A 6,000-nucleotide genomic window follows, 5' to 3' on the forward strand; every position below is an offset into this window, starting at 1 on the left:
CCGGAATCTTCGTGGTATAGGCGAGAACTGATGGCGGCATTCAAGAGAATCCGGAAGGTCTAACCTTGTCTGTGGTATTCTGAGTAGGATTCAATGATTGAATGACTGTGACGTGCTTCAAACTCCTAGCAGGCGGGGCGTTAGTGACAGACGCAAAAGGATCAATGGATTTTATTCCGGCCTGACCGAGAACCGACAGCTGATTAGCCATATGCTGTGACAGAGCATGGGAACATTTTCACTGAGAGGATGGGAGGTAGCCACTGACAACGGTGAAACCCTACATGAGCTTGCCATGGAAAGGAGTAAGAAGGATTGGATGAAGACAGTAGGAAAGCAGAGAGACGGAAGGGAAGGCATCTTCATACGCTTATCTGAAGCTCTCACCAATGATATACATAAGTACCTCTATCTTTATCTTTATGCTTTATTCGTTTATCATTATACCCATTTGAGTCTGCCTGACTGAGATTTACAAGGTGACCATAGCTTGCTTCATAGCAACAATCTCCGTGGGATCGACCCTTACTCACGTAAGGTATTACTTGGACGACCCAGTGCACTTGCTGGTTAGTTGTGCGAAGTTGTGTTTATGCCATGGTATTGAGCACCAAGTCTTTGGAGCCATTACCGGGGATTGTTTGTGTATTAAAAAGTATTGATCACAATTTCGTGCACCAAGTTTTTGGCGCCGTTGCCGGGGAATTAAATGTCCTAACTACGGTTTCGCATTTGTTCCCTGCAATAACAGTGCCATGTTTTGATCCGGCAACGTGCACCAAGTTTTTGGCGCTGTTGCCGGGGATTGTTCTTGTGTATGGACAACTGACGGTTCATCTTGTTGCTTAGATTAGGTATTTTTTTTTCAGAGTTCTTAAAAATGAATTCTAGTGTTTCATGATGATCTGTTGAAATCTGGCTGGCTGAAAAGCCATGTCTAATCTTATTGGACCGAGGTTTCAACTGATCATCACAATAGCTTGTTGATCTCTATCAATCTTGCTATTGGAGCAATGATCTGCTAAGGCTTGGCTGGCCATTGGCCATGTCTAGTGTTTTGGACCGAAGCTTTCTTTGAAAGCTTGGCTGGCTGTGAAGCCATGTCTAGTTCCTGGACCGGAGTCTTAGACTAGCATTGCAATGATTCCTGGAAATTCAATTTGAGAATTCTGAAACCTTTATTTTTTATTTTCATATAATTTTCGAAAAAAAAATTCACAAAATCATAAAAACCAAAAATATTTGATGTTTCTTGCTTGAGTCTAGTGTCTCATCTTAAGTTTGGTGTCAATTGCATACATTCATTCATGTGTCTTAAGGATCTTCAAGTAATTCTTGATGATTTCTTACTCTGATCTTTGAATTCTTTTGACTTGAGTGTTTATGTGTCTCATATAGTGTCAGTAGTATACAAACTGCTAAGTTTGGTGTCTTGCATGCATTGTTATTTGATTCTTGTTGCATTTTGATTATTAAAAACCCAAAAATATTTTTAAATTGTGTCTTTTCAAGTCAATAATACAGAGAATTGAAGATTCAGAACATACAGCAGAGGAATTATACAGAAAAAGCTGGGCATTCAAAAATGCCCAGTGAAGAAGACAGACTGGCGTTTAAACGCCAGCCAGGGTACCTGGTTGGGCGTTTAACGCCCAAAAGGGTATAGTTTTGGGCGTTAAACGCCAGAATGGATACCATTCTGGGCGTTTAACGCCAGGATGGTGCTAGGAGGAAGATTTTGTTTTCAAAATCAATTTTTTTCAATTTTTCAAAGTTTTTCAAAATCAAATCTTTTTCAAATCATATCTTTTCAATCAAATGTTTTCAAAATCAATTTCTTTCCTTTTTCAAAGATACTTACTAACAATTAATGATTTGATTGAACATTTCAAGTATGTTGCCTTTTCTGTTGAGGAAGGTTTAATGTTTGAATCATATCTTTTCTTGTTAGGCAAGTCATTAATTTTTAAAATCAAATCTTTTAAAAATTGTTTTCAAAACATATCTTTTAAAATTGTTTTCAAATCAAATCTTTTTAAAATGTTTTTCAAATCATATCTTCTCAATCCCATTTTTTTTAAAAACCAATCATATCTTCTTAACCACATCTTTTTCAAATTAGTTTTCAATCAAATCTTTTTAATTTCTAATTTCAAAATCTTTTTCAAAAATCACTTGATTTCTTTTCCACTTTGAATTTTCGAAAATTATCAATCAACTTTTCAAAATGTTTTTGACATCTTTTTAATTAATTTTCGAAAATTCTTTTCCCTTCTTCTCACATCCTTCTATTTATGGACTAACACTATTCCTTAATGCAAAATTCAAACTCTATCTTCTTTGATAAGTTCGAATTTTCTACCTCTGTCTTCCATTTTTCTTTTCCTCTGACACCTCAAGGAATCTCTATACTGTGACATAGAGGATTCCATATTTTCTTGTTCTCTTCTCTTTCATATGAGCAGGAGCAGAGACAAAGGCATTCTTGTTGAAGCTGACCCTGAACCTGAAAGGACCTTGAAGCGAAAGCTAAGAGAAGCTAAGGCACAACTCTCTGTAGAGGACCTAACCGAATTCTTCAAAGAAGAAGAACCCATGGCAGCCGAAAACAACAACAATGCCAACAATGCAAGAAAGGTGCTGGGTGACTTTACTGCACCTACTCCCAATTTCTATGGGAGAAGCATCTCTATCCCTGCCATTGGAGCAAACAACTTTGAGCTTAAGCCTCAATTAGTTTCTCTAATGCAACAGAATTGCAAGTTCCATGGACTTCCAATGGAAGATCCTCATCAGTTTTTAGCTGAGTTCTTGCAAATCTGTGACACAGTCAAGACTAATGGGGTTGACCCTGAGGTCTACAGACTGATGCTATTCCCTTTTGCTGTAAGAGACAGAGCTAGAATATGGTTGGACTCACAACCTAAAGATAGCCTGGACTCTTGGGAAAAGCTAGTCAATGCCTTCTTGGCAAAGTTCTTTCCACCTCAAAAATAGAGTAAGCTTAGAGTGGAAGTCCAAACCTTCAGACAGAAGGATGGAGAATCCCTCTATGAAGCTTGGGAAAGATACAAACAATTAATCAGAAAATGTCCCTCAGACATGCTTTCTGAATGGAGCATCATAGGTATTTTCTATGATGGTCTCTCTGAACTATCCAAGATGTCTTTGGATAGCTCTGCTGGAGGATCTCTTCATCTGAAGAAGACGCCTACAGAAGCTCAAGAGCTCATTGAAATGGTTGCAAATAACCAATTCATGTACACTTCTGAAAGGAATCCTGTGAACAATGGGACAAGTCAGAAGAAAGGAGTTCTTGAGATTGATGCTCTGAATGCCATACTGGCTCAGAATAAGATATTGACTCAACAAGTCAATTTGATTTCTCAAAGTCTGTCTGGAATGCAAAATGCACCTGGCAGTACTAAGGATGCTTCATCTGAGGAAGAAGCTTATGATCCTGAGAACCCTTCAATGGAAGAGGTGAATTACCTAGGAGAACCCTATGGAAACACCTATAATTCTTCATGGAGAAATCACCCAAATTTCTCATGGAAGAATCAAGAGAAACCTCAACAAGGTTTCAACAACAACAATGGTGGAAGAAACAGGTTTAGCAATAGCAAACCTTTTCCATCATCTTCTCAGCAACAGACAGAGAATTCTAAGCAGAACCCCTCTGACTTAGCAACCATGGTCTCTAATCTAATCAAAACCACTCAAAGTTTCATGACTGAAACAAGGTCTTCCATTAGGAATTTGGAAGCACAAGTGGGACAGCTGAGCAAGAAAGTTACTAAACTCCCTCCTAGTACTCTCCCAAGTAATACAGAAGAAAATCCAAAAGGAGAGTGCAAAGCCATAACCATGGCCGAATCTGGAGAGGAAAGAGAGGAAGAGGACGCCACTGAAGAAGACCTCAATGGGCGTGCACCAACCTCCTCTGAGTTCCCCAATGAGGAACCATGGGAATCTGAGGCTCAAAATGAGACCATAGAGATTCCATTGGACTTACTTCTGCCTTTCATGAGCTCTGATGAGTATTCTTCCTCTGAAGAGGATGAGTATGTCACTGAAGAGCAAGTTGCTAAATACCTTGGAGCAATCATGAAGCTAAATGACAAGTTATTTAGAAATGAGACTTGGGAGGATGAACCTCCTTTGCTCACCAAAGAACTGGATGACTTGTCTAGGCAGAAATTACCTTAAAAGAGACAAGATCCTGGGAAGTTTTCAATACCTTGTACCATAGGCACCATGACCTTCAAGAAGGCTCTGTGTGACTTAGGGTCAAGTGTGAACCTCATGCCTCTCTCTGTAATGGAGAAGCTAGGGATCTTTGAGGTACAAGCTGCAAGAATCTCACTAGAGATGGCAGACAACTCAAGAAAACAAGCTCATGGACTTGTAGAGAATGTTTTGGTAAAAGTTGAAGACCATTACATCTCTACTGATTTCATAGTCCTAGAGACTGGGAGGTGCATGGATGAATCCATCATCCTTGGTAGACCCTTCCTAGCCACAGCAAAGGCTGTGATTGATGTTGATGGAGGTAAACTGATCATTCAAGTGAATGAAGAATCCTTTGTGTTTAAGGCTCAAGGATATCCCTCTGTCACCATGGAGAAGAAGCATGAAGAGCTTCTCTCAAATCAGAGACAAACAGAGCCCCCACAGTCAAACTCTAAGTTTGGTGTTGGGAGGCCACAACCAAACTCTAAGTTTGGTGTTGAACCCCTACATTCAAACTCTAAGTTTGGTGTTGGAAGGTTCCAACATTGCTCTGAGTATCTGTGAGGCTCCATAAGAGCCCTCTGTCAAGCTACTGACATTAAAGAAGCGCTTGTTGGGAGGCAACCCAATGATTATATTTTATATATTTCTCTTTGTTATTTTATGTTTTTTTGTAGGTTGATGATCATAAGAAGTCACAAAATCCATTGAAAAAGCAAAAACAGAATGAAAAACAGGAAGAAAAATAGCACACCCTGGAGGAAGAATTCACTGGCGTTTAAACGCCAGTGAGGCTAGCAGTTGGGCGTTTAACGCCCAGTCTGGCACCATTCTGGGCGTTTAACGCCAGAAAGGGGCACCAGACTGGCGTTAAACGCCAGAAAAGGGCAAGAACCTGGCGTTAAACGCCAGGAATGGGCACCAGCCCGGCGTTTAACGCCAGAAATGGCTCAAAACGTGTTTTTGAGTGCCATTTGGTGCAGGGATGACTTTTCCTTGACACCACAGGATCTGTGGACCCCACAGGATCCCCACCAACCCCACCACCCTCTTTCTTCTTCACCCATTCACCAATCACCTCAATACCTCTTCCCCATAAACCCTTCTTCACTCCTTCATTTTCACACAAACTAAACACCACTTCTCCCCCTCTTTGGCCGAACACAAAGCCATCTCCCTTCTTCATCATTTCTTCTTCTTCTACTCTCTTCCTTCTTCTTTTGCTCGAGGACGAGCAAACCTTTTAAGTTTGGTGTGGTAAAAGCATTGCTTTTTCGTTTTCCATAACCATTTATGGCATCCAAGGCCGGAGAAACCTCTAGAAAGAGGAAAGGGAAGGCAAAAGCTTCCACCTCCGAGTCATGGGAGATGGATAGATTCATCTCAAGGGTGCATCAAGACCACTTCTATGAAGTTGTGGCCATGAAGAAGGGTCAACTTTGATCAAAGGTTGGACCAAGTCCTCATAGACATTTATGAAGAGGGCGTTCAATGGAAGAGAGATTCAAGAGGCAAGCCGGTTCAATTGAGAAGGCATGACCTCAAGCCCATGGCTAGAGGATGGTTGGAGTTTATCCAACGCTCAATCATTCCCACTAGCAACCGGTCCGAAGTTACTCTAGACCGGGCCATCATGATTCATAGCATCATGATTGGAGAAGAAGTGGAAGTTCATGAGGTTATAGCCCAAGAACTCTATAAAGTGGCGGACAAGTCTTCCACCTTGGCAAGGCTAGCCTTTCCTCATCTCATTTGTCACCTCTGTTA

At 40.7% G+C, this 6,000-nt stretch overlaps 1 non-coding gene across 1 annotated transcript; it reads right to left on the bottom strand.

Moving 5' to 3' along the window:
- Positions 1–3,000: 3,000 nt before the first annotated feature.
- Positions 3,001–3,108, bottom strand: LOC130952442 (small nucleolar RNA R71). Its single transcript, XR_009074623.1, has one exon. It is a non-coding gene; the product is annotated as a small nucleolar RNA R71 (small nucleolar RNA).
- Positions 3,109–6,000: the final 2,892 nt, after the last annotated feature.

The sequence above is a fragment of the Arachis stenosperma genome, chromosome 9 (genome assembly GCF_014773155.1).
Source record: "Arachis stenosperma cultivar V10309 chromosome 9, arast.V10309.gnm1.PFL2, whole genome shotgun sequence".
In the NCBI taxonomy this organism is placed as follows: Eukaryota; Viridiplantae; Streptophyta; class Magnoliopsida; order Fabales; family Fabaceae; genus Arachis; species Arachis stenosperma.